At 37.0% G+C, this 18,381-nt stretch overlaps 1 protein-coding gene across 8 annotated transcripts in view; it reads right to left on the reverse strand.

Annotated features, from left to right (window-relative positions):
• Positions 1–18,381, reverse strand: part of LOC145666536 (zwei Ig domain protein zig-8-like) — a 1,346,876-nt gene that overhangs the window by 614,573 nt on the left and 713,922 nt on the right. The window lies entirely within an intron of this gene.

Below are 18,381 nucleotides of genomic sequence, written 5' to 3' on the forward strand. Positions count from 1 at the left end.
TTACTTGTCAGCAATAAACTTCATGTGTCTCGATTCGTTTTCTTGCCTTTTCTACTTGTGCTCAAGAAATGAAATTGGTTCTGTGTGCGTGGGAATCGATCCGTGGATTACAAGATCTTCAGACCACCTTGTTATCGCATGCTCTACGAGGGGGGATGGCCAGAGCAGAGAAACGGATTTCTTTGTTCAAGAGACATACGCACATTACTCTGGCTTCGTTTCCTGGATCTGTGTGCGAATTTACACAGCTAGCACGGTCTTCAAATTTTACATGTGATTTCGCCAACAAATTATTAGCTTTAACGCTACATGCAACGTTGATAAAGCATTAAAGAAATAACAAAAATTACAAACAGTGATCGAACTTACAACTGTAGCCACAACAACGATACTATTCAAGGTGTCACCTCACCCTCCTATCTAGAAAAAGACCCGAGTTCGATTCCCGGCAGGAGTTTATATGTTTCGGGTTCAACGTTAATCAGTAAGTCCCGTCTCATATAGCCTTTCTGCTGAAACGGACGTTAAACTCAAAATCAACTCAACCTATCCGGAAGAAGGGCGAAAATTCATTATTGCTACCAGCTAAGAAATATTTATACTCAATATCTTGTTCTCATAAAATAATAATTCTACCTGTCAATCCATAGATGTAATTATATTATTACCTTCATATGTAAACCTAAAAGGAATCTGACATAAAGTATATCTCTTCTATTCCTATCAATAACTTCTACAATATGTCTTTTTCTTCTTCTTTTGTCATTCTGGTAATAGTAATAATAATAATAATAATAATAATAATAATAATAATAATAATAAATGGACACCAAAAATCATTATTCACTAACTTATTGCCTACGGTTTGAACTGCAAGAAATGATCATATTTCTTCGCGTTATAATGTAAATACAATAGTGAAGTGTTGTGTTTCTACACAATTTCCTTTTTTCGGATGACTGGATAATTTAAAACAAACCTTCTATTGTTGTAAAGAAAATAAGAAGTATGTCTTCAGGGGAAATCGATCTGAAGACCATGTGAACCTGAGCCCACGGTGTTACCGAATACACCATCATGACCTGCTTGCAAGCAAAGCGCTACATTAAGTGATTTCTCGAAAGAGTCCAAGTACTTTACATCGAATTGTATTTTTTGTTTCGGTTTTTAGTTCCCTTTTTGTTTTTCGCACAATGCACGAAAAAGCAAATACAGTTTCCCCACAATGCCTAGGAATACTGTTTTAACTAATCTGCAAATAGGAAGCTACTAGCGAAATGATATGGGGTAATTTGTAGTATTTTATTTTTATAGCAACAAGGGGCAAGATACTATCCCGCGGAAAACATGCATAAACTTGTTTGACAGAAAATACTCTCGTGTTGGATTCCCTTTAAGAGTCAATTAAAATTTTACTTTAACTAGAATTTATTCTCGTTCATCATCCGCCTCTTTAGCCTAAAAGCCTTAAACGTTGAGAAAAGTATATGGGGAAAAATGTTGAAGGCTATGCATAGAAAAGTCAGGTGTGTGTTTTGTAAGCTATTGACAAAATAATAAAAAGACAACAAAGAAAATATCTTAAAACTAAAACTGAACAATGTTTTAGCTTTCATGCTTAATTTGCTACTAGCGTGACATATTAAATTCAATGTAACATACATATTACATACAAAATTCGCTACTTGACTGTTGGGAACATGAAAAATAATAGGTATTGTTAAAACTTAAACATAACACCTCCGAACGTGTTTAGAACTTTCGGTATTAAGTGGAGAATAGGGGTAATTTGTATTACTTTTGCTCAATAGTTAAGAACGATGATATCGAGGTTGTGTCTTGTCATCATAGCTAAACACTTGAAATAATCTCTTTAATATACTGTATTTAGCATCTGGTCCAGTCTGGTTTCTCTAATGCATTAACACATATATCATAAGAGGAAGAGATGAACATAAACACCTTATTTTCAAATAGTGAGCACATCTTCCGTTGTCCTTAAAAATCCGATTTTGAGGGGAAAAGGGGACAAGGTATAAATACGCGGTCAATATGTAAAAGTGACATCCTGACTGTCTGTTCGATCATCACGGGAAATCGAATGAACTGTTTGAAATGAATATTTGAATTCATTTAGTACTTGGAAGAAAATGATTAGCTGACGTCTACTGGAAACTTTACAAAACTTCACAAATATATGATGAATTAATATTTTACTCGTAGTTGAAAATTGCTACTTTGTTGGTTAAAGGAAAAAAAACAAAAAAGACTCGAGCAGGAATCGAACCCAGGACCCTTTGCACGTGAGACGTGGATATTTCTAACTCTGCCACGCAGTCACTTGATAACGTTACGTTTCGTCTCATACCTGCGTCAAGTTGGAATCTTTAAGACGCTTTTCCCCCAACTATTTCTGGCTATTGCGCTCCTGCAGTTTGTAATATTAACACTTTAATTCTGCACTAATACCTCGCGAAGGATGGCCTCGAAGTTCTTTTTTTTTTTAACCAAAGTCTGCTTTCCCCTTGTTAGTTAACTCTCTCCGGGCATTCCTCACGTTACTTACATATATGTTGTAAGCGAGGAAAGGGAAATGAAATGAAATCTTTGAGTTTTACGTCCCACGGTTATGCCGGTTAGGCTAAAGGAGACGGTGATTATGAGAAATGAATGAAATGGTGGAATGAAGAAAGTGGGAGGAAACGGTTGAACCCCGAGAAAACCCACGCATACGGTGTTTGTCCACCACAAAGTTCACTTGGCGGGAGCGCGAGGAAAGGAGTATTAAAATATAAAGAAAGAGACTTTCTAACAAATCCCTTACCATAGGAAGACGAAAATCGGCATTTAAACTCTTTCTTACAAATCTGTGACCACGTGTTGCATCGTTTTCGGATATTCCAACTCTAGCAAAGAAAGCAAGGGAAAGGCTATAATATCTCAATTTCCCATTTTGTGTTCATAAACTGGTCAATGTGAGTAAGCATTTTAGTTGTTTAAAATAAATCTACAATATATTTAGCAGTTGGATTCACTTGGATCTTTTTCATTTCACTTTGATTGATATGCTATTCTATTGGGGAAGAGGTTTGAATATTTCGCAAATAACATTTCCATAGACTTATTCTTCTCGCTCGAATATATTTACAGGTCTTTTGAACCCGTATTAGGAACCTACACATCACCTCATGCCTCCTTCAATATTGCATGGGGAGGAGGGGTAAGCCGATCACATAATTTTTTAAAGCGATGTTCAAAATATTTATGAAGTTGAAAAAATATGCTCTGGAGGATCAAGGGAGCAGAATTCTCTACAACATTCGGAGGCAGGCAGATTTGAGGCTTATTCTGGGGGACCTCAACTTAATCTCACTTTCCTTTGTGGCAATCGGACACAAATCATCTCTTTTCTGCCCCAAAAACACATTTCAAATCGGATTATTGGGAGGACAGTCCCCCTTAGTTCCAAGATTAGAGGGGACAAGTCTCTCTCATCCCCCAGGATTTGCTCCAGTGAACCTAGAAACACAATTTTCGGAAGCAAAGAATCGAGTTTAATTATGGGCCACAATAGTTCAGCGAGCGATCAACTTTTAAACGAAGATTTATGACTTTTATCTATGGAAATTGATCGAAGCATGGCTTGTAGATTAACAGAGACCTTTGACAGTTCACAAACCATCATCTTTCCTGAAACTGATAGTTCTAAGACAGAATAATTGGTTCACTGGGAGCGTAACATTCCTCTCAGCACCAAGAGTATATGAGACATGGTTCTACTACTTAACTTGGGATCCTAAACTAAATGAACTTCCATCAGATATCAGTCTCATGATGGGGTTGATTCCATAAATTTTACATTCTTTTCATTCTCGAATAGAATGTTCGCAAATAGTATATGACCTTCCAGAATACATACTGTGTTTCCACTCGGTATGAACACTAGTTTATTAATCATATTCCCATTAAATAATGGACATGATTTCTTTTTTCAACATACTGAAACATCTAACAATAAAAGCAAAATATACTAATTTTGTTTCTTTTCTCTTTATGTGTTCACACAGATCAGTATTTCATTGATAACATTGTGTTTTAAAAAAAGATGTTCAGTTCACAGCTAAGACAGAGATAAGACAGCCACTTGAAAGCGCCTCAGGTTATATTGCTTTGCTCTTCTGCCTAGTCCTTTGCTCTTCTGCCCTCAGGTTATGTTGGAACAACCTGCTACTTTCATTTCAATTACTTGTATATTTAGTTTCAGATGTGAGCTTATTTTTATATTTTATTAATGGAAAGAAATCTAGAAAACATCGTTACTTTTGATCTACGTAGGTAGAATCATACTGCAGCCTTATAATATTACCTTACACAAGAAATTAAAATATTTAACAGAATGACACCATATATAAAACTCTAATACAAGTAATGGCTGTCTTTTCAACGAAAAGAAAAAAGCAACTTGAAGATTCTAACATGGATCAGCTGATTGGTAGGATAGAGCGTTACCCACTACACCACACACTCACATGCTTGTTTTCTTGCTATACACTTTAAACATTCAGCATATGATTTTTGTTTCTGTCCTCTTACCGTATAACAATTTCTTTACTTTTCCCGCTTGTTACACTATTTGTGTTATTTGTTGTGTAAATTGCATTTGCAAACGTAATATATTTTGTTGTTTTACCAGGATCCACAGTTTTTAAAGTTTTTAAAGCAGTTACATTAAGTCTAATGATTTTCTTATATCTTTCACCCCTTCAAGGGATAAAAGATAGTATCCCGCGGAAAATATGCATAAACTTATGTGACAAACAACACACATCAAGAGAGATAACCAAACATAGATATAGTGAGAAGAGACCGCAATATCGTGTTTCTAGAGTCATGTTTCAAAATTAAATGAATATTAATGAAAAAGTAGTTTAACGTCCTACGTTTAAGTTTTTAGGATTTAGATTTCTGGGCTTTCGACATCTATTGCCATTTAACTTTCACGTTTGAGGGATGACGTCCCTCGGCGAGCACACTGTCCAGGAAAAAGCAAGGATTAAATGATTAGGGGAAGGAAGAAAGCGGCCTGGGACTTACAAGTTAGGTCCCACCCCGGCATTTGCCTGATGTGAATGAGGAAAACCCAGGACAGCCTCATTCAGGATGCCTGGCTTGAAAAAGCTTTTTACATTTTTTCGACCGAGTGCTCCCACCGGCAATCGAACCAGCGACCGTTCGCTCCAAGTTGTTTAGGCTAAAGGAGATGGACAATTAATAAAGGTTAGCTAGCTAGTTAAAAGTCAATCATTTTCTAACGGGACTCGAACTACATACACCCCTGACTACATACACCAAATGCGCACACGCTAGCCACTAGACCAGCAGGAAAGGATAGAACAATTTTAACAATGTCATACAAATTCTTCGTGTGTATGATGTTTTCTTTTCTTCAGATTTGTTCGAGTCTTACCGAGTCACATGTCAGACTGATTCCAGGTCACAAAATTCTTAACCAGTTTCATCCCTACTTATCAATACAACGTTTGTTCCAATCCCAACAGCTGAGAATTGACTATAGTGATAGATACTCTTTTCTAAAGCCGGAGTTCAATTTTCGGCGGGAGCTCATGCGGTTGGATCCCACGTTAATGCTGTAGCTCTATGGCATATTGCCTCGCTACAGAACGGGACGCTAAACTCAAATGAACTACTATAACTAATATTATATATTCTACAAAGGGCTCTTCATACCATTTTCTTCATAATAAACTTATCTTCATGTCAAACAGAACAAATATTTATACATTACAATAAATATTCAGTAAAACCTTCAGCAGTATTCAAAAATTTAAAAAAGAGCATTTAATATATGGGTTTCCACCATAAATAGGTTCTAGCAAGCGAAGTGTGCTATTTTTGACATTTAATTTTGACATTAAAGATGAGTAACAACATTTGTAAATGTTGACGTTACTTTTCTTCCTGAGCTATATACAAAGAAAAAAATATTTCTTGACCTAAAATACAGCATGTAGTAATAATGTAATATGGTATGGTGATTTATAGACAGCAGGGGCTAGTTCAATAAAACACTCCCTGGAATTTATCATTAGTTTGGTCATTTGTAAGGACAATTTTAAAACTATGGAACTTGAAACTTGTGCTAAGTTCTCCAAGATTTAAAGCTCTTAATATATATACAGGGTGAGTCAAAATCCTTGGACACCTGCATAAGTTTGAAAATCGACGGAAAAAGTAAAAAGTGATGATGGGAACAGATTTGATGAAGGACCGCAACCTTTGGAGTGTATGTCATTCATGGCCGCCATCTTGAAATCCGCCATTTTGGACTCAAGTAAGTTCTTTTAAATGGAAAGGGCACATCAAATAAAACTAGCTTGAGCTCAGGAATTTAATAGTGTGATTTGTTTTTTTTTTATCTTGTACAGTTTAGAAGTTATTAATATTCAAAGGTGGGAAATTACCTTGATACTGAATGGTACAACACATGTTCTATGTGTTGTCTATCCCGTGCAATGCACAACTACAGTCGACGCAACCACTCTGACTGCACACGGAGAAAATGTCTCCTAAAGGTTAATCACAGGCTTGTTGGATGCGTTCCTCCAGGTGTCTCAAATCACGGATTGTCTTAGCATACCCTATCTGCTTAAGATGTCAACATAGATAAAAATCAAGGAGCGTTAAGTCAGGGGATCTGGGCGGCCACTCCACCGAACCACGGCGATCAATCAACTTCCCTGGCAGTTTCTGATCCAACCATTCAGGACACCAAGTCCATAGTGTGGAGGGGCTCCATCGTGCTGAAAATAAGATGAGAAAATGCCGTCAGCGTTCAGTGTGGAAGGGAACTCAAGATCCTGCAGCAGCATCATATACTGTGGTGCAGTTAAGGTGTTGTAAATGAAAAATGGCCCAATGATGCGGGTGTCCCATATGCCACACCTGACCATCACCTTCGCTGGACTATGTTCTTGACTCGGGTCAACCCAGTTCAGATTTGCGTCACACCAGTATCGACAATTATGTCGATTAATCTCCCCGTTCAAAGTGAAATACGCCTCGTCAGTGAGTATGCCCTTGGCAAACGCAGGATGCAGTTCGTGTTGTTCAGTAGCCCACGTGCAGATCTCCAACCGGCGATCAGGGTCATCCTCGTTCAGTTTATTTTGCATGTGCAGCTTGTAAGGATGCCACTGATTGGCTTGCAATATCCGGACAAAGGAGGATTGGCTTATTGCACATGCTAGGGACACAGGACGGGTACTTCATTTAGGACTTTTCACAAACGACGCAACAACCGCCGTTGCAGTTTCCCCATTGGTGGCAGTCTTTGGTCGCCCACTACGTGTCCTATCCTAAACAGAGCCCGTCTCCCGGAATTTGGTGATCACGTGAGCCACCGTACTGTGCGATACCGGTTCTCTGTCTGGGTGCCGTCTATTGTAGTCAGCTGCATTTGTTCGGTAGCTGCATTCCCCTGATATAAGGATGATTTCGATCTTCTGTTCACGTGTCAGACAAATTTTAGATTACCTGGAACAAAGAGAGAACTGGGTCGGTATCAAGAGAATTTCCCACCTTTGAACACTAATAACTTCTAAACTGTACAAGATAGAAAAAAATAAATTACACCACTAAATTCCTGAGCTCAAGCTAGTGTTATTTAATGTAACATACGCCCCTTCCCGCTTAAAAAAATTGACATGAATCGAAAATGTCGGATTTCAAGATGGAGGATATGATTGACATACACTCCAGAAGTTGCGGCCCTTCACCAAATCTCTGTTCCCATCATCACTTTTTATTTTCCCGTCGATTTTCAAACTTATGTAGGTGTCCAAGGACTTTTGACTCACCCTGTATCTCAGATTCTATCGATAATCAAATTCAAGTTATATATTTGAAAGTCAAGTGTCCCTACCTATTGAATAAACTTGTGTTTAAGCATATAACGACAAATGTTTTCCCTAACTTTCAATACCTTGCACTTCATTGCACTTAACTTTATTATAAACTATTTTTTAATTTATTACAGAGTTTGTCACATTATCTTTTACATTTACACGTACAAATATATTCATTTCTTTCAATTATTTATGTAAAGAAATGTGGCGTAGTGACATTTTGAACTGCGCTCTCTGTTTTGGTTAGAACTAAATATGAGTATTTTATATCTAAAAATCATTTTAGTTATATTTAGTTCGAGAAATAAAAATTATAAAGGGCAATGTGCTGACCACACTCATAATAACTGAAACCCATCTCGTTGATGATAGCCGTTTATGGATTAAAATTGAAAATAGTTCAATATAGTTTTCAGCTGTAAACCTTGTCATAGTTTCTATTAATATTAAAATTTAGAACGGTCTTCACGTTTGTAAATTTCTACTTCATCTTTCTCGCTTAATAGCAAGAACAATAACAAAATTTGCAGAATGTCGAATCAATTACAATTGTAATCATATTTTTCTTTTAACAAGCAAAGCACGAAGTTTCGAACACGGATCATCAGGGTGGTAGTTCTGTACGGATCCAATGAACTACCTAATAACGTAGCAGAAACTCCCTACTCAGTACATATATATTGCATAAGTTCGAAAGTTTCAAACTTGTAAAAGAACGTAGCTGTTTTATCTTTCAATTAAGGATTACGATATTTCTATCTTATCGTGTCTGAGCTGCAAAACGAAAGATAATACATTTATCGATTTATGGTTAGGGATTGGTCCTTTAAAACATTTAATTATTTCCAGATGTGATAGAAAGATATTATCCCTCGAAAAACATGCATTTTCTTTTGTGACAGATGATAATACTACTTCAAGTTTCACTATTGAATTCACATAGTTTGGAAAAATCTTCGTTTCACACTGTGAAACGATACTCACTTGTTTTAGTTTGGTATTGATACTGGTAACTCGTCTAATATATGCAACAAGTTGACACTCTTAGTCGTAGATTAGAAACTTGTAGCAATACATGTTGAAACCGAACTTGGCTAACTTCAGCTACTTCTGGTTTGAATAGAAATTAGTGGAAAATTTTCTTGGGACACTGAATTCTTGGAGGAACACTTTCCTACGCCCCTCAATTGATTGTAAAAGAGCCGTATCTTGATATCTCTTACTGTTTTGATTCCTGGAAACAAGAATTGAAATAGGAAATAATAGTTAGTTTGAACCACTTCCTGTTGATCGTAAAGAAACATACCATATCCTGACATATCCTATTGTTTGGTTCATGGATAAAAGAATTGAATTAGGAAGTAATAGTCAATTTGAACCACTTCGTGTTTCGGTAGGGTGTTGACAATAATTATGGTATGTTGCCTTGAGACGCTAAATCGTTTGGACAAAGATGTTCTCGCTATCTATTACTGTTTTCGTTCTATCTCGAGGAACGTTCAAACAGAATATGACTAATTTTAACAAATTCTGCTTTCATCAAAGCTGCCACTGAGAAGGAGGAGGCCACTCTTGAAACGATGAATCGATTGCAAAAAGCCACTTTTTAATTTCTTTTACCATTTTTGCTCTACGGAAATCAGTATTGGAACCGGAAGTACTAGTAAATTTGAACAATTACCAGTTTTGGTAGAGCTATATGGATAGTAACGATATCTTTGTTGAGAGGCTGAATTGTCATCATCAAACTACTTCTCGCTATCTGCTGTTGTTTTCTTTCTATAGCGATAACCGTTGAAACCGTTATTGAAACCAGAAGTTATAGTAAATTCTAACTACAACCGAATTTATTGGAGTATTGTAGAAAGTCATGATATGTTGTCTTTAGACTCTAAATCGTTTGCAGATACCATTTCTCAATATCCGTTATCATTTTCTTTATATATCGAGAAACGTTCAACCTATACACGCGAAAACGTTTAGAAAAAAGTTTTCTCCCTGTGTTGCCGTTTGCATCTATGGGTTAAATGTTAAAATTGGAAATTGCTAATTTGAACCACTTTTGACTTGAATATCGAGTTAACGGATGAGATGGAATCTATTCGTTGGATGCAGAATCAATAGCACAAAACCATTTCTCTATATCACTTACTGTCTTTGCTCTGGTATCTGTTGACAGCAGAGCCCTGCACAGGCCGGGAGCGTCCGGTTCGGCCCGGAATATGCAAGCCCGGCCCTGTCCTGGCCCTTTTAAGTAATATCAAACTGCACCGGGCCCTAACCGGGCCGAACCGGGTCAGGGATATTCCGGGCCGAGCACAAATGCCATAGGGCCGAACCGGGCCCGGCTACTCTGAAAGACGGTCCAGAAATTAATGTTGTCAGCCTTTTCTTTTAAATATCCTCCACTACCCCTGCCTTTGCCGTGTTCGTACGGTCTTACTGTCAGCCAATGTTAATCGTAATGTGTTTGGGAAACTGACTCTTTATTCAAGACTGCAAAGTACTGTAATACTACTAATATTACTACTTCTACTACTAATACTTCTATTATTACTACTAGGACCAATGCTAATACTACTACAACTGCTACGACTTTGCGTATGAGTTGACATGTCTGGTGATAACGAATTTACCTTCTAAGAACAGAAAAAACGGAGAAATGCTAGTTATTATGGCCGGTCTGCATAGAATTTGAACGGATCTTTGATCTACGGGGGACAACGGTGGCTCAGTACGAAAAACACTCACATCTGGTGTTAGAGGTCGTCGGATCAACCACTGCTTGTGCTATGTGAGATTTGTGGTGGACAAACACCATGTACTTGGGAGTTTCCGGAGTGCTCCCGCTTCCTCCCACTGTTTTCATTCCACCAATTCATCTCATCATTATCGATACGGCCTGAGCCGTAGTTACCTAAAGAACGTATGATAAAGTCAAGTACTTGACCTACTAAGTAGAATTGTGTGCGCTACCATAAGACCACGGAGGCCAAAACCGTGAACTGGCGCGGCGTGCTCATAAGATCAGTACAATTTGTAGTAATGTTCAACTAGCAAGGCAAATACCAAATAGTGTTACATGTTCCTGTATTGTTTATAGTATGATACTACAAATATAACAAAATATAATGATCAAATGAATCACCAAAATGCCAGAGTCGATTAGGTGTTCCTGGAATGGAGGCTCAGTGGTTGAGCGTTCATCTCTAGTGGATGGGGACCATGGTTCGATGCCAGTTCTTGCCATGTGAACTTTATGATGGACAAACACCGTGTGTGGGGATTTCTCGGCTTTCTCCCGTTTCCTTCCACTTTATTCATTCCACCATTTCATTTATTACTCATCCTCATCGCCTCCTTTAAATAACATTCTGACTTCAAGTGTAATTGGGGTAACTCACCGACCTTGGCTGATTTAACACTTTTGATAACAGCGCGTCTAATAGCTTATTTATAAACACAATTGCGTGTAGATAAGTGGGTAGCGTGTGTGACTGTTGTTCTAAGGATTCTGTGTTCGAGTCTCACCATAGACTGAATTACATTTTCTTTCTAGGAAATAAACACTATAAATGATGTTCGCGTTAGATACTGAAATAAATTTATAAAGGGAGAGAAACAAAGACAGATACAGGGGCAGGGGGAAAGACGCAGACTGTTTATCCTTAAGCGTTAGAATTTAATTTTCAAATGTCCTTTGCTCTTTTCTTTCCCTCTTTCCTTTTTTCTTATTTTGTTTACCTTTCTATACTTTTTCAGTATCTGCATGATGCGTATTATTATTTTCGTTTTCTTTGCATTAATTCCTATCTCTTAGAACTTAACGTGAATGGAATTTTTGCAGATTTATCTCGTGGTTATTTCTCTAAGTGATGCTCTCAGATAGTAATACTTTTCCCTCCAAATGGAGGAATATCCTGGCATGTTATGTTTTCGGGCATGTTTTTGCTGTCATGTTGGTTGTCCAACTATCAGATACAGTGAAATTATTCTGCTATTAGAAAAAGCTAGCATTTCTTACATATCCAACCTCAAGGTTTTAAAGTTCTGGGTGTGCCATGTCTAATATAGACTCGCAGCTGAAAGGGGCGTTAAACTCACCTCACTTCGTGAGATATTCTACTTTTCTATAATTTCTAAACCACTTTTCTTTCTTTGAATCCTCTCCTCTCCCCCTTAGGACACGCATAGGTTCAAACCGAAACTTACTTTATGGTTGGAAGATGCAAGGCTACTGTATCATACGCTAACAACACCTATGGGACTATGGTAGTGAGTTGCGCAGTTTGAGCAACACGAACGAATAAACCACAGTTCAATATTTATTAAAATCTCATATTAGGACTTACTCCGCGAGACAAACTTTTAACAAATGCGGCTTTTAAAATTCTGTTCTTCTTCTTCTTCTTCTTCTTCTTCTTATTATTATTATTATTATTATTATTATTGTTGTTGTTATAGCAATAGCTATATCAAGCAATTTTCTCGGCCAACTTGGTTAGTACACGATTCATGAACCGGTAGTTGTAGGAATGAGTCTTTTACAACAGTAGTTGTTAGCTCAATCGGTAGAGAGCTGATTCATGGATTCAAGGGTTGTGAGTTCGAAACTAGTCCAGGTCAAAAGATTTTTTCTGATTTAATCCTTCAGATGGAAATGTTTCTCTATTCACTTTTATCTCGTAGTTCTGGATAGAGATTTTTGTATGTGAAAAAACTATAATAGAATATAAGAAAAGAAAGGCAAATTACGTTATACCTTTTGAAATTTTTAACTGTATTTTCACCTATCTAGGACGTTTCTGAAAGCTCAGACTTCTATATCTCCTTTTCGCTCTCTTACGTGCCCTTTAACTACGTAGTTCCTATACTTATTTCATAAATCACATATACCTACATTACAGATGCATCTCTTTCTCTTCTCTCAACATCATGTCTGGAGACAAATGTTTGGCAACACGTCACAGACACGATCTTTTCAAAAAATAATACGACCTACGATATCAGTGACACATGTTGTGGAGTTTAACTTAACATATAAAACAATAAATAGAAAAGCTGAGAATACAAATCCTTTCAGAGATGAGAGTGCACTGATGATTCAAATCTGTGTCTTTACTCCCTATACCTATGTTAATTCCCTACTCAAAATAAAAACTCTTCAAAATTAATTTAAAATTCTTATAGAACTATAACTTCCTTGGAGTATCGCGCCGTCATATACACGTCACGGCGATGTAAAGGTACTTTTGGCGACGAGGATACAAATACGCATACGTCAGAAGTCCCTAAATGAATGAAGAATAGCAACGAAATTTCGTATTGGGATTATTTGCAAAACAATAAATGAAACGTGTTTTAACTTTTGCGGAAAAACAGAACAGTTCTTTAAGAACAGTTAATAATACCGTAATAGCCAAGGAAAGAGCGGACCGAAGGAAATTTTGTGTAGATATTATATAGACCCTATGTAAAATAAGTCCTTTCTTGTTTCTCAAGTGACCTTATCCGTTTTGCTTCAAATTTGGCTGACAAGAGCAAACTGGAAATAAATCGACACGTCTTTTTGTTTATGCGCAAAAGCATTCTAAAGGTGGCTCCTCAAATACTAGAAAATAGGCTATACTGTTTGTGCGTGTAGTTGATCTGCAAAATTTGAAGAAATCGAATGGAGACACGACACTTGTGAAACATGAAAGGCAATATTTTACATATTCAATATCCACATACAATTTAATTCGCATTGGTTTACTCCTCACGCCACTTGACGCCTCGGTCCACTCAACATTTTATTCTTCCAGGAAAATACGAAACACGTATTCCCTCATCTTACCTCTACAATATTTGTGCACATTTCATTCACTTCGGTCCACTTCTTTCTGCCTTTCGTGGTCCAATTCCAAAACTTTGGACGGTGGCTTTTGTCCTAAAAAGCGTTTTTCCCCCGAAAAAAAAAAAAAACTTCGTTTAATTTTTGCCTATTGTTCATACACAAAGTTATGTTGCAATTCTACATGTCCTTTACACACATCTGACATACTGTTACTAGCACTTTTGATTTTTCGTGATCAAAGATTCCGCGGGGTCGGTGCATCACCCAACCATTTTCTCCAGCAAAACAACAAACCGGTATCCTCATTTTACGTCTGCAGTATCTGTGCACAATTTCATTTACTTTGGTTCAATTCTTCTTGCCTATCGGGCGACAAATTTCAAAATTTTGGGTGGGCCTTTTGAAATCTAAAACCGTTTTTATGCAGAACACAAAAAACCCTTATCCGTATATTTCTTTTCGTATTGTTCATACGCAAAATTATGTTGCAATTTTTCATGTCCTTTACACACATCTGACATACTTTTACTAGCACTTTTGATATTTCGTGATCAAATGTTTGGAGGGGTCCGTACCTACCCAACCTTTTTCCCGAGGAAAATACGAAATCCGTATTTCCTTAATTGATGTCCTACAATATCTGTGCAGAATTTCATTCACTTCAGTTCACTTCATTTTGCCTCTGATGTCCTACAATATCTGTGCAGAATTTCATTCACTTCAGTTCACTTCATTTTGCCTTTCGAGCGTCAAATTTCAAAATTTTGGGTGGGAGCTTTTGCCACCTAAAACCGTTTTTCTATAGAAAATAAAAAAAAACATAGTATATTTTTTTGCATATTGTCCATACACAAAGTTTCGTTGCAATTCTTCATGTCCTTCACCCCACGTCTGACATACTGTTACTAGCATTTTAATATTTCGTGATCAAAGGTTTCGAGGGGTCCGTGCACAACCGAACCCTTTTTCTCCGAAAATATGAAATCCGTATCCATATTTTATGTCTGCAATATCTGTGGACAATTTCATCCACTTGATTCACTTCTTCTTTGCTTTCCGCGCGTCAACTTTAAATATTTTGGGTTGGGATCTTTGCAACATAAAACCGCTTTTACGCAGAACATAACAAAATAGTATTCGTTTATTCTTTCCTATTGTCCATACACAAAGTTTCGTTGCAATTCTTCTTATCCTTTACAGACATCTGACATTCTGTTGATTTTTGTTGACTTTTGATTTTTCGTGATCAAATGTTTGGAGGGGTTCGTATTCCACGGAACCGTTTTTCCAGAAACATAGGAAACCCCTATCCTTATTTTAGGTCTGCAATATCACTGCCCAATTTCATTCACTCCGGTTCACTTCTTCTTGCCTTTCGGACGTCAACTTTCAAAATTTCGGGTGCGGTCCTTTTCCCCCTAAAACCGTTTCTCCGTAGAACAAAAATCCCGTATTCGTTTATTTTTTGCCTATTGGCCATACACAAAGTTACGTTGCAATTCTACACGTGCTTTACACACATCTGATATACTGTTACTTGCGCTTTTGATATTTCGTGATCAAATCTTTGCAGGGGTCCGAGGCCCACCCAATCCTTTTTCCAGGAAAATACGAAACACGTATTCCCTCATTTTATACCTACAGTATATGTGTACAATTTCATTTACTTCGGTTTATTTATTTTTGCCTTTCGGGTATCAATTTTAAAAATTTTGGGAGTGAGATTTTGCCCCCTAATACAGGTTTTCCGCGGAACATAAAAAAACAGTATTCATTTATTTTTGGCGTATTGTCCATACAGAAAGTTATGTTGCAATTCTTCATGTCCTTTACACACATCTGACATACTGTTACTAGCACTTTTGATTTTCCTTGATCAAAGGTTTGGATGGTTCGTGCCCCACCCAACACTTTTCTTCAGGAAAATACGAAACCAATATCCTGATTTTACGTCTACAATATCTGTGCACAATTTCATTACTTCAGTTCGCTTCTTGCCTTTCGAGCGTGAACTTTCTAGATTTTGGGGTGGAGCTTTTGCCCCCTGAAACCGTTTTTCCGCAGAACATAAAAAAATCGTATACCTTTATTTTTTGCGTATTGTCCATACACATAGTTATGTTAGAATCTTCATGTCCTTTACGCACATCTGACATACTGTTACTACCACTTCTGATATTTCGTGATCAAAGTTTTAGACAGGTCCTTGCCCCACCCCACCGGATTTTTCAGGAATATACGAAACCGGTATTCCCTCATTATACGTAGACAATATCTGTGCACAATCTCATTGATTTCGATTCAGGCGTCAACTTTGAAAATTTTCGGTTGGGCCTTTTGTTCCCTAAAACCGTTTTTCCGAAGAAAATAAAAAAAAAACGTATTCGTTTATATTTTGCATATTCTCCATACCTAAAATTTCATTGCAATTCTCCATGTCCTTTACACACATCTGACATACTAACACGTTTAATATTTCGTGATCAAATGTTTGAAGAGGTCCGTGCCTCACGCAACCGTTTTCTCCATTAAGATACAAAACCCGTATTCCCTCATTTTACGTCTACAATATCCGTGCACAATTTGATTCACTTTGGTTCAGTTGGTTTTGCTTTTCGTGTGTCAACTTTGAAAATTTTCGGATTGGCTTTTATATTAAACTTTAGATTATGTAACTTCTTTTATGAGATCCTTTCTTCGTGATGAAAGGAGAGAAATGGTTTCCTCTGATATGTGTTTCTTGCCATTCATCTTGTTTGAACTGCTTAAGTAGGATCATTTTGTAACTTTTGATGTCATCCAACTCCGTCACGATAATAAAATTATCATTCTTAACAATTTGTTTTATTCTCTTATTTGAAGTTTGCCACACTGATATCTGTTACAAAATTGAGGTTTGGTCCAACGGTTTTCGAATTCGCAACCAACCGAACCACCGAGCTTTTTGGCTTGCCTGTTATTGCAGGAAAAGGAGAATTGCAGGTGGTAATGCACTTTTGGTTCGTGTATACATACTGGAGGTGTCTTTCTGTAGTAGGAAAGAGAACCAAAAAAGAAGCAACTTGATATGTAAGCAATGTAACACTGCATTATGCAAAACTTGCTTTGACTCCTTTCACTCTCAAATCTAATGTTCCCGTCATACTCAGTTACTATATTGATTTCTTACCTGTAAACATTTTTGTAATCACTACTTATACTATACTTTTACTCTATATTATACTTATAGAAGGGCGTGGAACTAAAATAAATCATGTCCATAATCATGGTTGAATACCATCCCTGTCATACTGCGTTGTAATGTTGTGTTTTACCTCTATTTTCGTAATCAATAGGTACTTTGTAAACTTAAGGAACTAAAAATAAATAATGTCGCCCATAATCAATGATCGTTGAATATCTTTCTTTCTTAAAAATGTGATAAACTATTTTACCACCGATATTTATGAAACTATCATTTGCAGATTGTTTCTCAATGGACGGTGGTATATATATCAATCACTCTGACGTCATGACCCAACAAATGGACTTCAAAAGGGACCCGGACAAATCTGCCAATTATCAAATGCGCCAAACGCGAAGATGACCAAATGTGCCAATTGTGAAAATGGACAAATCTGCCAATTGACAAATCTGCCAATTACCAAATCTGCCAAACGCGAAAATGACTAAATGCGCCAACCGCGAGAATGAACAAATCTGCCAATGGACAAATCTGATAATGGACAAATCTGCCAATTGACAAATCTGCCAAACGCGAAAATGACCAAATGCGCCAATCGTAAGAATGGACAAATCCGGCAATTACCAAATCTGCCAATGGACAAATCTGCCAACGGAAAACACCCAACTCTGTTTGTATTATCATCAAATAACTGGATAATCTAGTAAAAAGCATACAGAAAGAAAGTATTTATGAATACCAAGCAAGAAATTAAGAGTAATTCATAGAAAGGAATCAAATCATCGCCCAAATATTTGAGGATTTGAACGAGGTAACCATTTACAATAATGTTAACGTTTACTTAGTGGGGGAGACCAGGGATGGTTGGCAGCAGGGGCTGGTTGATGAACTGCATATAACTCATTCATTAATTAACATAATGAGCTGTTGCTGCTGTCATAAAAGAGCGACCTATGGATGCAGCTGCCACCTTCATATCGAATTTGTAACTTGCGGATTATGGCGTCTATTAGATAAAGAGTGTTTTTGCCAGTCTGAAGTATTTTTTTTCTAGTTCTCCGTCACAACATCACAGAATCGTCACTACTTGGAGTACAGAGGTAAGCAATATAGCATTAGTTAGATCTGAACTTTGTTTCTATGGTTATTCAAACAATAAACCGTAAATGCCAAACAATTGCTGAGTAATTACGACTTTGTTGCAAAACATGGGCTTGGGGTTAGTTGGCGTATAGCATTTGGGGTTGGTTTGCAAGTGCGCTAAACAACCTCGTGTGAAATTTTATTTCATTTTACTTTTATTGTTACATTGTTTGTCTTATTGTTATGTAGTTTACAGTTCTACTAATATTTTACTTCAATGTTATAGTATAGCATGCACGTATTTGATTACTGTCAAAATTTAGAAATCGAGATAAGACTGTATGCCGGACTCT

Source organism: Thermobia domestica, chromosome 12 (assembly GCF_964235325.1).
Source record: "Thermobia domestica chromosome 12, izTheDome1.hap1.1, whole genome shotgun sequence".
Lineage (NCBI taxonomy): Eukaryota > Metazoa > Arthropoda > Insecta > Zygentoma > Lepismatidae > Thermobia > Thermobia domestica.